This window comes from Salmo salar, unplaced genomic scaffold (genome assembly GCF_905237065.1).
Source record: "Salmo salar unplaced genomic scaffold, Ssal_v3.1, whole genome shotgun sequence".
NCBI lineage: Eukaryota > Metazoa > Chordata > Actinopteri > Salmoniformes > Salmonidae > Salmo > Salmo salar.
In genome coordinates, this window is record NW_025549127.1 from 88,347 (window position 1) to 102,049 (window position 13,703).

General features: G+C 41.8%; 1 long non-coding RNA gene across 1 annotated transcript; it reads left to right on the forward strand.

Annotated features, from left to right (window-relative positions):
• Nucleotides 1-10,960: 10,960 nt before the first annotated feature.
• On the forward strand, nucleotides 10,961-12,406 carry LOC123735843 (uncharacterized). Its single transcript, XR_006765800.1, has 2 exons — nucleotides 10,961-12,009; nucleotides 12,076-12,406. It is a non-coding gene; the product is annotated as an uncharacterized lncRNA (long non-coding RNA).
• Nucleotides 12,407-13,703: the final 1,297 nt, after the last annotated feature.

Genomic DNA, 13,703 nt, shown 5'->3' on the forward strand with positions numbered 1-13,703 from the left:
AACTCAGTATGTCATCAGTGTCCTCTTCCTCCTCTTCCTCTTGTTGTATTGGGTCTTCTGTGTTTGTATAGGGCTTGGAGGAGTCTGAAAGAAAAATACATACAAAATAGTGTATTAAAAATAAAATATCTATAATAATAATATTAAATAACCAATATTAGTGATAAACGAGAAAATGCTTTTAATTTTTTTTAAATTATTATATATTTTTTTAAACAGTACGTTTTAAAATAAATTAACATTTCAATATATCCTAACTCCCTGTTTCTGTTTCTCACTGTTAGACCTTTTTTAGTTAAATTACCTTTGGTTGTTTGATGCCTGTTTTTCAGAGGAGTCGATGTTGTTTCCTACCCCGTTGTCCTCTTGATGTCTAGACTCGGCAAGATTGGAGTCTGAAACAAATAACAATATTTGAAAATGTTATAAGATAATCTTTCAAAAAATTATAACTATAATAAAAACAGGGCGTATCCATAAAGAGCTCATCAATCCAAAGGTTTTCAGACCAGTCGTACTTCTCGGTCAGAGGTGACGCCGCTCGTTGTACTTCAACTACGGTTCTGGGAGCCTTGTAGGACTATGATATGGTGTAGGCACCTGATTAAATACTGAATGCCTAGGGTTCTGGGGAGCCTTGCAGGACTATGATATGGTGTAGGTACCTGATTAAATACTGAATGTCTAGGGTTCTGGGGAGCCTTGCAGGACTATGATATGGTGTAGGGCCTGATTAAATACTGAATGTCTAGGGTTCTGGGGAGCCTTGCAGGACTATGATATGGTGTAGGTACCTGATTAAATACTGAATGTCTAGGGTTCTGGGGAGCCTTGCAGGACTATGATATGGTGTAGGTACCTGATTAAATACTGAATGTCTAGGGTTCTGGGGAGCCTTGTAGGACTATGATATGGTGTAGGGCCTGATTAAATACTGAATGTCTAGGGTTCTGGGGAGCCTTGTAGGACTATGATATGGTGTAGGTACCTGATTAAATACTGAATGTCTAGGGTTCTGGGGAGCTTTGCAGGACTACGATATGGTGTAGGGCCTGATTAAATACTTAATGCCTAGAGCTGATTGGAGGTGTGTATATGTGTGATAAATCTTCTATTCTTGGGCTGTTTTGAGTTTTGTCAAAGCCGGCCGTACAAAACGGTAGAATATCGTCATTTTCAATACCCTCGAAGTCATTCACGGTTAGAGCCCATAATGTCTCGGGTGCTCTTGTCTGGGGGCTGTCAGCTGTAAACACCAGATTAGCTTTTTAAAATAGTGTACACAATGTGTTTAATGCTTAACGGATGAAGGTTATTAGTCATTTTATTATTGACTCACGTCTATAGTATCTTGATGGCGTGGGACTGAGTAAAGATACACCTGTAGTCTGTTATTAGTCATTTTATTATTGACTCACCTCTATAGTATCTTGATGGTGTGGGACTGAGTAAAGATACACCTGCAGTCTGTTGGTCCTCAAAATCATCGACTTCTATAATGATCACTTCTGATGGTTGATGATCCAAATCAATTATTGCTGGTAACACCTGGGTAAATGTAGGGTATCCTATAGATGTTTTAAATAATATTAAAATATATGTATCTATTTACAAAAATATATACCTTTTTTTACTTAAAAAACACATACATTTGACGTAAAACACCAAATAGTAACAATATTAATGACCTGAACATGGGATGTCATTAACTCTTAAAATGTCTTCAGAACACCAGATATAAAACGAGAGAGCGAGAGATTATTATGCTGACATTGTATCTACATTCAACACGCACACATCTAAAATGAAAAGTAATGTAATGTTTGGTTATGTAACTGAACATCCACTAGGAGGTACCAGTGGTGTTTGGTTATGTAACTGAACATCCACTAGCAGGTACCAGTGGTGTTTGGTTATGTAACTGAACATCCACTAGGAGGTACCAGTGGTGTTTGGTTATGTAACTGAACATCCACTAGGAGGTACCAGTGGTGTTTGGTTATGTAACTGAACATCCACTAGCAGGTACCAGTGGTGTTTGGTTATGTAACTGAACATCCACTAGGAGGTACCAGTGGTGTTTGGTTATGTAACTGAACATCCACTAGGAGGTACCAGTGGTGTTTGGTTATGTAACTGAACATCCACTAGGTGGATGTTCACTATTTGCCATTGGTCCACTAGGTGGCACCAGCCTCCCTGAGTTAGTGATTGCTATTTAACTGCCTGATAAATATGTTTTATCCAAAATATTTTGGGATTAACCCCTGTGTAGGCCCTAGTCCATTCTGGTTTAACACATAAATAAATCATGTATCAATAACCCCTCCTCTCATTTAATATAAATATATATGGTTATATAATACCTTATTGAAAAACATTCCTTATATAATATACAATATATACGTATTTATAAACAGACATATTTAAATATAAAAAGCATTCATTATATTGTAATTTCAACTCACCTTCAGAACTCTCCATGGGGGGATAAAGGATTCCCTGATCATCTTTTAGCTGTTCTGTCTTCAGAGCTGCAAAGCTCCAGTGTCCTCAATGAGACAATGTAGGGACTCTCTGCTTATAGGGGAGTAGGGGACAGGTATCATCTTTGTTTAAGAGGATGATCTGATTGATTGTAACAACCACATCATGACACTTCCTGAGAACCAATTCTGACATTTTTTTTTTTTTTATTAGAATTTTTTTCTGACCCCCCATTTGTTTTTGCTGAGAAGTCTTTCGGAGGTTCAGAGGTCATGAGGTCCTTGGCCGCAACAGCCTACTGCTTTCAGACAGTTGTTTCAAAGGCCTCCCCCCCCACACACACACACACAGAGAGAGAGAGAGAGAAAGTGACATAGGGCAACAGGAAGAGCGGTCATTCATTGAAGGGTCATTCATTGAAGATAAATACACTTGTGTTTTTTAAAACCCTTTATTATAACCCTGAAATGTTAATACATATATGCCATTTATATCCTTTAAATGTTTACATATTCTTTAATTCCTTTCTTAGAAAATAATGTTATCAGCATGTTTCTCTGTTTGTAACCGAACGACCTCCCAACACACAACCACATGTTGGGGGTAACAGGTCATTATAACACAACCACATGTTGGGGGGTGACAGGTCATTATAACACAACCACATGTTGGGGGGTGACAGGGGTCATTATAACACAACCACATGTTGGGGGGTAACAGGTCATTATAACACAACCACATGTTGGGGGTAACAGGTCATTATAACACAACCACATGTTGGGGGGTAACAGGTCATTACAACACAACCACATGTTGGGGGTAACAGGTCATTATAACACAACCACATGTTGGGGGGTAACAGGTCATTATAACACAACCACATGTTGGGGGTAACAGGTCATTATAACACAACCACATGTTGGGGGGTAACAGGTCATTATAACACAACCACATGTTGGGGGGGTAACAGGTCATTACAACACAACCACATGTTGGGGGTGACAGGTCATTATAACACAACCACATGTTGGGGGTGACAGGTCATTATAACACAACCACATGTTGGGGGGTAACAGGTCATTATAACACAACCACATGTTGGGGGGTAACAGGTCATTACAACACAACCACATGTTGGGGGTGACAGAGGTCATTAGCTCCCCCTGACGCTACAGATCCTTGTCAACACACACAGAAAGAGAGAGAGACACAGAGATTGAATGAAATATCAGGCTATGTAAATTACATTTTTTTAAATCTTTAGTTCCTAAATGCATACATATTACACGTTATTATTGAACAATCCTACATATACATGTTTTATAAGTAATTCCTTTTCTTAGCCTGTTAGGGCTAGGGGGCAGTATTGACACGGCTGGATAAAAAACGTACCCGATTTAATCTGGTTACTACTCCTGCCCAGTAACTAGAATATGCATATAATTATTGGCTTTGGATAGAAAACACTCCAACGTTTCTAAAACTGTTTGAATGGTGTCTGTGAGTATAACAGAACTCAAATGGCAGGTCAAAACCTGTGAGATTCCTTTACAGGAAGTGGCCTGTCTGACCATTTGTTGGCTTTCTTTGACATCTCTTTCCAAAACAAAGGATCTCTGCGGTAACGTGACACTTCCCACGGCTCCAATGGGCTCTCAGAGCCCGGGAAAAACCTGAATGTCGTCATTCCAGCCCCAGGCTGAAACACATTATTGCCTTTGTCAAGTGGCCGATCAGGGGACAGTGGGCTTAGGCGCATGCACTGGTCGCCCCCGTCTTTCTTTTTTCCCTCTATTTACCGAAACGCAGATTCCCGGTCGGAATATTATCGCTTTTTACGAGATAAATTGCATAAAAATTGATTTTAAACAGCGGTTGACATGCTTCGAAGTACTGTAATGGAATATTTAGAATTTTTTGTCACGAAATGCGCCATGCTCGTAACCCTGATTTACCATTTCGGATAGTGTCTAGAACGCACGAACAAAACGCCGCTGTTTGGATATAACGATGGATTATTTGGGAACAAACCAACATTTGTTATTGAAGTAGAAGTCCTGGGAGTGCATTCTGACGAAGAACACCAAAGGTAATAACATTTTTGTTATAGTAAATCTGATTTTGGTGAAGGCTAAACTTGCTGGGTGTCTAAATAGCTAGCCCGTGATGGCTGGGCTATGTACTTAGAATATTGCAAAATGTGCTTTCACCAAAAAGCTATTTTAAAATCGGACATATCGAGTGCATAGAGGAGTTCTGTATCTATAATTCTTAAAATAATTGTTATGCTTTTTGTGAACGTTTATTGTGAGTAATTTAGTAAATTGTTAGTAAATTCCCCGGAAGTTTGCTAGTTCTGAACGTCACATGCTAATGTAAAAAGCTGTTTTTTGATATAAATATGAACTTGATTGAACAAAACATGCATTTATTGTATAACATAATGTCCTAGGTTGTCATCTGATGAAGATCATCAAAGGTTAGTGCTGCATTTAGCTGTGGTTTGGGTTTATGTGACATTATAAGCTAGCTTGAAAAATGGGTGTCTGATTATTTCTGGCTGGGTACTCTGCTGACATAATCTAATGTTTTGCTTTCGTTGTAAAGCCTTTTTGAAATCGGACAGTGTGGTTAGATTAACGAGAGTCTTGTCTTTAAATAGCTGTAAAATAGTCATATGTTTGAGAAATTGAAGTAATAGCATTTCTAAGGTATTTGAAAATCGCGCCACAGCTGGCTGTTACGTAGGTGGGACGATTTGGTGCCACCTAGCCCAGAACTCTGCAACTCAGGAACATTCACTGTCTTCTTGGTAATCAACTCCAGTGTAGATTTGGCCTTGTGTTTTAGATTATTGTCTGCTGATAGGTGAATTCATCTCCCAGCGTCTGGTAGAACGCTGGATTTTTCCTTTGCTTAGCTTTATTCCATTTCTTTTTATCCTGGAAAACTCCCCAATCATTAAGGATTATAAGCATACCCATAACATGATCCACCCACCACTATGCTTGAAAATATGGAGAGCGGTACCCGTTAAGGTTTTGTGTTGAATTTGCCCCAAACATATTTTGAATTCAGGACAATTTGAATTGCTTTGCCCCAGTTTTTGCAGTATTACTTCAGTGCCTTGTTGAAAACAGGATGCATGTTTTGGAATATTTGTATTATGTACAGGCTTCCTTCTTTTCACTCTGTGGAGTTACTGCAATGATGTTGATTCATCCTCAGCTTTCTCCTATCACAGCCATTACACTTTGTAACTGCTTTAATGTCACCATTGGCCTCATGGTGAAATCCCTGAGCGGTTTCCTTCCTTTCCGGCAACTGAGTTAGGAAGGACGCCTGTATCTTTGTAGTGACTGTGTGTATTGATACAGCATCCAAAGTGTAATAACCTAAATAACTTAACCATGCTCAAAGGGATATTCAATGTCTTTTTTCACCCTTTTTTTCATCTACCAGTAGGTGCCCTTTTATGCGAGGCATTGGAAAACCTCCCTGGTCTTTGTGATTGCATCTGTGTTCACTGCTCGACTGAGGGACCTTACAGATAATTGTATGTGTGGAGTACAGAGATGAGACAGTCATTAAAGAAGCCCCCCAATTCATGCACCAGACCCATTGAATCTCTTCCTAGTGGAGAGGCTACACAGGCAGCATGCGTAACTAAGTTAACTCAGTGTGGACCACAGTGACAATACATAGCCAGCGGTTGTTCTTTCCTTTAAATGTCTTGCACCCCCTGCAATCATCCAGCTATGTTTGTGTCACCCTCATAGGTTTGTCCTGGAAGTTGGGACAGAGGAAGGCCTAGACGCATCATCACATCACATGCCATCTGGGCTATATTTTGCCCTGTCGTTGATGACACTTCGTAGAGTCCCAGGAATTCTTCCTTTGGTTGTAGATCTGCATCTACAAAGAGTCAAACATATTGACTCCAGATCAACTCCTGATATACCCTGGCTGGATTCAAACATATTGACTCCTGATCAACTCCTGATCTATCCTGGGTGGATTCAAACATATTGACTCCTGATCAACTCCTGATATATCCTGGGTGGATTCAAACATATTGACTCCTGATCAACTCCTGATATATCCTGGGTGGATTCAAACATATTGACTCCTGATCAACTCCTGATATATCCTGGGTGGATTCAAACATATTGACTCCTGATCAACTCCTGATGTATCCTGGGTGGATTCAAACATATTGACTCCTGATCAACTCCTGATATATCCTGTGTGGATTCAAACATATTGACTCCTGATCAACTCCTGATATATCCTGGGTGGATTCAAACATATAGAATAATGATCAACTCCTGGTATATCCTGGGTTCCATCAATGATACGTGCGAACTGGAACACTGGCATTGATGAACCGATCCTGTAGGTTCATGCTCTACAACATTCGCAGAGTACGACCCTGCCTCACACAGGAAGCGGCGCAGGTCCTAATCCAGGCACTTGTCATCTCCCGTCTGGATTACTGCAACTCGCTGTTGGCTGGCCTCCCTGCCTGTGCCATTAAACCCCTACAACTCATCCAGAACGCCGCAGCCCGTCTGGTGTTCAACCTTCCCAAGTTCTCTCACGTCACCCCGCTCCTCCGCTCTCTCCACTGGCTTCCAGTTGAAGCTCGCATCCGCTACAAGACCATGGTGATTGCCTACGGAGCTGTGAAGGGAACGGCACCTCCATACCTTCAGGCTCTGATCAGGCCCTACACCCAAACAAGGGCACTGCGTTCATCCACCACTGGCCTGCTGGCCCCCTACCTCTGAGGAAGCACAGTTCCCGCTCAGCCCAGTCAAAACTGTTTGCTGCTCTGGCACCCCAATGGTGGAACAAGCTCCCTCACGACGCCAGGACAGCGGAGTCAATCACCACCTTCCGGAGACACCTGAAACCCCACCTCTTTAAGGAATATCTAGGATAGGATAAAGTAATCCTTCTAACCCCCCCCCTTAAAAGATTTAGATGCACTATTGTAAAGTGGTTGTTCCACTGGATATCATAAGGTGAATGCACCATTTTGTAAGTCGCTCTGGATAAGAGCGTCTGCTAAATGACTTAAATGTAATGTAATGTAATGTTGTTTCCGACACAATTTCTTTGACGATTGTATTGCCCACCAGCTTCAAAATGTAGTTTTGCCTTTGGGGACTGGTGGAATCAAAGTGACCTTTCAGCCAGGTGGTCAGCTCTGCATCGCCCTCTGCCTTGTACTTTAGAAGCTGGCTGAAATTCCCACTCTCCTTATCAACGCCTCGAAAAGCCTGACTTCACACCCCCAACAATCTTCATCAGATTTCTCCTCGCTTGTTGCTGCTGTCTTTCATGCTCACGTAAAAGTTGCACATTAACAGGCTTTGGCTCCTGAATCTGAGTCATCACAGCTCATTTATGACACTGCCTGTCTTTATGAGCACTACATTTCTCCAGTGCCTTCCTCCAATTTTGAAAGCCAGTCTTGACAAAAGCTGAATCTACTTTTGATGCAAGCTTAGACTTTGTGTTGCAAGGTACACTGCTCAAAAAATAAAGGGAACACTTAAACAACACAATGTAACTCCAAGTCAATCACACTTCTGTGAAATCAAACTGTCCACTTAGGAAGCAACACTGATTGACAATACATTTCACATGCTGTTGTGCAAATGGTATAGACAACAGGTGGAAATTATAGGCAATTAGCAAGACACCCCCAATAAAGGAGTGGTTCTGCAGGTGGTGACCAGAGACCACTTCTCAGTTCCTATGCTTCCTGGCTGATGTTTTGGTCACTTTTGAATGCTGGCGGTGCTTTCACTCTAGTGGTAGCATGAGACGGAGTCTACAGCCCACACAAGTGGCTCAGGTAGTGCAGCTCATCCAGGATGGCACATCAATGCGAGCTGTGGCAAGAAGGTTTGCTGTGTCTGTCAGCGTAGTGTCCAGAGCATGGAGGCGCTACCAGGAGACAGGCCAGTATATTAGGAGACGTGGAGGAGGCCGTAGGAGGGCAACAACCCAGCAGCAGGACAGCTACCTCCGCCTTTGTGCAAGGAGGAGCAGGAGGAGCACTGCCAGAGCCCTGCAAAATGACCTCCAGCAGGCCACAAATGTGCATGTGTCTGCTCAAACGGTCAGAAACAGACTCCATGAGGGTGGTATGAGGGCCCGACGTCCACAGTTGGGGGTTGTGCTTACAGCCCAACACCGTGCAGGACGTTTGGTATTTGCCAGAGAACACCAAGATTGGCAAATTCGCCACTGGCGCCCTGTGCTCTTCACAGATGAAAGCAGGTTCACACTGAGCACATGTGACAGACATGACAGAGTCTGGAGACGCCGTAGAGAACGTTCTGCTGCCTGCAACATCCTCCAGCATGACCGGTTTGGCAGTGGGTCAGTCATGGTGTGGGGTGGCATTTCTTTGGGGGCCCTCCACGTGCTCGCCAGAGGTAGCCTGATTGCCATTAGGTACCGAAATGAGATCCTCAGACCCTTTGTGAGACCATATGCTGGTGCGGTTGGCCCTGGGTTCCTCCTAATGCAAGACAATGCTAGACCTCATGTGGCTGGAGTGTGTCAGCAGTTCCTGCAAGAGGAAGGCATTGATGCTATGGACTGGCCCGCCCGTTCCCCAGACCTGAATCCAATTGAGCACCTCTCGGACATCATGTCTCGCTCCATCCACCAACGCCACATTGCACCAGAGACTGTCCAGGAGTTGGCGGATGCTTTAGTCCAGGTCTGGGAGGAGATCCCTCAGGAGACCATCCGCCACCTCATCAGGAGCATGCCCAGGCATTGTAGGGAGGTCATACAGGCACGTGGAGGCCACACACACTACTGAGCCTCATTTTGACTTGTTTTAAGGACATTACATCAAAGTTGGATCAGCCTGTAGTGTGGTTTTCCACTTTAATTTTGAGTGTGACTCCAAATCCAGACCTCCATGGGTTGATAAATTGGATTTCCATTGATTATTTTTGTGTGATTTTGTTGTCAGCACATTCAACTATGTAAAGAAAAAAGTATTTAATAAGATTATTTCATTCATTCAGATCTAGGATGTGTTGTTTAAGTGTTCCCTTTATTTTTTGAGCAGTGTATTTAGCACAATAGAAACAGATGACCCCGTTTAAGGAGGGGCTGTAATGGAGACCAGTATAATCTTTATACCATTACTCCTGAAAGTAGAGTGTCCTATTTGACAAGGTTGTAATGGAGACCAGTATAATCGTTATACCATTACTAGCTCCTCCCTCCCTGTCCTGCACCTTCATATCTCTCTCTCTCTCTCTCTCTCTCTCTCTCTCTCTCTCTCTCTCTCTCTCTCTCTCTCTCTCTCTCTCATTGTCTCAAACTCTCTCTCTCTGCTTGAATGTATTATCTGAAACACACGAGGAGCCATACTTAGAGGAATATCTCAGTTTAAATTACCATTAGGATTAGACTGTTGTGATGTCATTATTCAGTCTTAACCATCAATATTTGCTCCTTTTCTCCCTCACCTCCATGTCACCTGTTCTCCCTGTCCTGTCACCATCCTCATGCTCGCTCTCTCCCTGTTCTGTCACCATCCTCATGCTCTCTCTCTCTCACTGCCCTGTCAGCATCCTCATGCTCTCTCTCTCTCACTGCCCTGTCAGCATCCTCATGCTCTCTCTCTCTCACTGCCCTGTCAGCATCCTCATGCTCTCTCTCTCTCACTGCCCTGTCAGCATCCTCATGCTCTCTCTCTCTCACTGCCCTGTCACCATCCTCATGCTCTCTCTCTCTCACTGCCCTGTCAGCATCCTCATGCTCTCTCTCTCTCTGTTCTGTCACCATCCTCATGCTCTCTCTCTCCCTGTCCTGTCACCATCCTCATGCTCTCTCTCTCCCTGTCCTGTCACCATCCTCATGCTCTCTCTCTCTCCCTGTCCTGTCACCATCCTCATGCTCTCTCTCTCCCTGTCCTGTCACCATCCTCATGCTCTCTCTCTCTCTGTTCTGTCACCATCCTCATGCTCTCTCTCTCTCCCTGTCCTGTCACCATCCTCATGCTCTCTCTCTCTCTATCCCTGTCCTGTCACCATCCTCATGCTCTCTCTCTATCCCTGTCCTATCACCATCCTCATGCTCTCTCTCTATCCCTGTCCTGTCACCATCCTCATGCTCTCTCTCTCTCTGTTCTGTCACCATCCTCATGCTCTCTCTCCCTGTCCTGTCACCATCCTCATGCTCTCTCTCTCTCCCTGTCCTGTCACCATCCTCATGATCTCTCTCTCCCTGTCCTGTCACCATCCTCATGCTCTCTCTATCCCTGTCCTGTCACCATCCTCGTGCTCTCTCTCTCTCTCTCCCTGTCCTGTCACCATCCTCATGCTCTCTCTCTCCCTGTCCTGTCACCATCCTCATGCTCTCTCTCTCCCTGTCCTGTCACCATCCTCATGCTCTCTCTCTCCCTGTCCTGTCACCATCCTCATGCTCTCTCTCTCTCCCTGTCCTGTCACCATCCTCATGCTCTCTCTCTCCCTGCCCTGTCACCATCCTCATGCTCTCTCTCTCCCTCTCTCTCTTTTCTCTGAACGCACCAGAGTGAACATGAAATAATTATTATCAGTAAACAAGTGGTGTTTCTTGCCATGATGTGGAATGGATTACTAACCATTTCTAATCTGAACGGCAATGATTATTATATCAAGAAAAATTGACTCATCTCTTGTTCTACTGTGGACTTCTATCATCTGACTGGTGATTATTATAGAAACATTGACTCATCTCTTGTTCTACTGTAGACTTCTATCATCTGACTGGTGATTATTATAGAAACGTTGACTCATCTCTTGTTCTACTGTAGACTTCTATCATCTGACTGGTGATTATTATAGAAACGTTGACTCATCTCTTGTTCTACTGTAGACTTCTATCATCTGACAGGTGATTATTATAGAAACGTTGACTCATCTCTTGTTCTACTAAACTGATGAAGGTCACTGCCACCCTTCCTCTTCCTCATGATGACATCACTGTGAATGAAAGCTGACTGTAATAAAACTGATTTCACTTTAATCAAACAAACACTAATAATGCTATTTATCATAAGGAAGTACAGCTATACAGTATCCTATACAGTACAGCGATACAGTATACTATACAGTATACTATACAGTACAGTTATACAGAACAGCTATACAGTATACTATAGAGTACACTATACAGTATACTATACAGTACAGTTATACAGAACAGCTATACAGTATACTATAGAGTACAGTTATAGAGTACAGCTATACAGTATCCTATACAGTACAGTTATACAGAACAGCTATACAGTATACTATAGGAATATGTAATAAATTAAAGCTACTACTGTCTACATAAATTACAGATGCAGCACAACATAAATGATTGACACTTTACTCAGACTTCACCTGGGCTTTCTGACCAATAGAACGTAATAAAGACATTAACGTTAGTTGAATACGTCCGTGAGCACCATTGTTGGTCGCTGGGTGAATGTGTGGCTAATTAACTTTCCAGGTAACTTAGCTATGATAGCTAACGTTAGTGGTCGCTGGGTGAATGTGTGGATAATTAACGTTCCAGGTAACTTAGCTATGATAGCTAACGTTAGTGGTCGCTAGGTGAATGTGTGGATAATTAACGTTCCAGGTAACTTAGCTATGATAGCTAACGTTAGTGGTCGCTAGGTGAATGTGTGGATAATTAACGTTCCAGGTAACTTAGCTATGATAGCTAACTTTAGTGATGGTTGATTGATTAGCACTCGCAAATCGGTCCATTTTCACCAAAAACTTTTGTTTCCACTCCATGCAATTACTGACACTTTTTAGCAAAATATTATTTATTTCCACAATTACAGTTCCAGCGCAAAATGACGTATTGACGTTGACGTTAAAACATCACAATCGACAGTGATATAGCCTACGTAACACTCATATTACGTTCTAGTTTTACACTTTTTAATACATTTGAAAGTAATGAAATAGCACAGCAAATCTTTTATTTATTTATATTATTTATATCAATATATTTGGGGGATATTTTGAGCATATTTGAATATTGGATGTGTCCCCCCAATATATGTTATAATTCCGGCACTGGGATACACTCTTTGTGTAGAAAGTGGATTTTATGGCATTTAAAGCCACAGTGATACATTGTACAGCACACGTGTCTCAGAAGTCCAAGAAGCTGGACATTATATCTGCAGCAGAGAAGAAGAACAACAAGACAGGCTTTATAATTTAGAGCAATATACAAGTGGCCAACCAAGATCACCTGTTCATAGCTGTTTCAACATGAATCCAGCAAGGAGATTCACCTGGTGGAGATCTATGTATTACCTGGAAGTCTAGAGAATGAAGGGCAATGGGTAAAGGCTGAAAATGGATCCATCATAATGATTCTACATTTTATAGTATGAACCTGGATCCATCATAATGATTCTACATGTTATAGTATGAACCTGGATCCATCATAATGATTCTACATGTTATAGTATGAACCTGGATCCATCATAATGATTCTACATGTTATAGTATGAACCTGGATCCATCATAATGATTCTACATGTTATAGTATGAACCTGGATCCATCATAATGATTCTACATGTTATAGTATGAACCTGGATCCATCATAATGATTCTACATGTTATAGTATGAACCTGGATCCATCATAATGATTCTACATGTTATAGTATAAACCTGGATCCATCATAATGATTCTACATGTTATAGTATGAACCTGGATCCATCATAAAGATTCTACATGTTATAGTATAAACCTGGATCCATCATAATGATTCTACATGTTATAGTATGAATCTGGATCCATCATAATGATTCTACATGTTATAGTATGAACCTGGATCCATCATAATGATTCTACATGTTATAGTATGAACCTGGATCCATCATAATGATTCTACATGTTATAGTATGAACCTGGATCCATCATAATGATTCTACATGTTATAGTATGAACCTGGATCCATCATAATGATTCTACATGTTATAGTATGAAACTGGATCCATCATAATGATTCTACATGTTATAATATGAACCTGGATCCATCATAATGATTCTACATGTTATAGTATGAACCTGGATCCATCATAATGATTCTACATGTTATAGTATGAACCTGGATCCATCATAATGATTCTACATGTTATAGTATGAACCTGGATCCATCATAATGATTCTCCA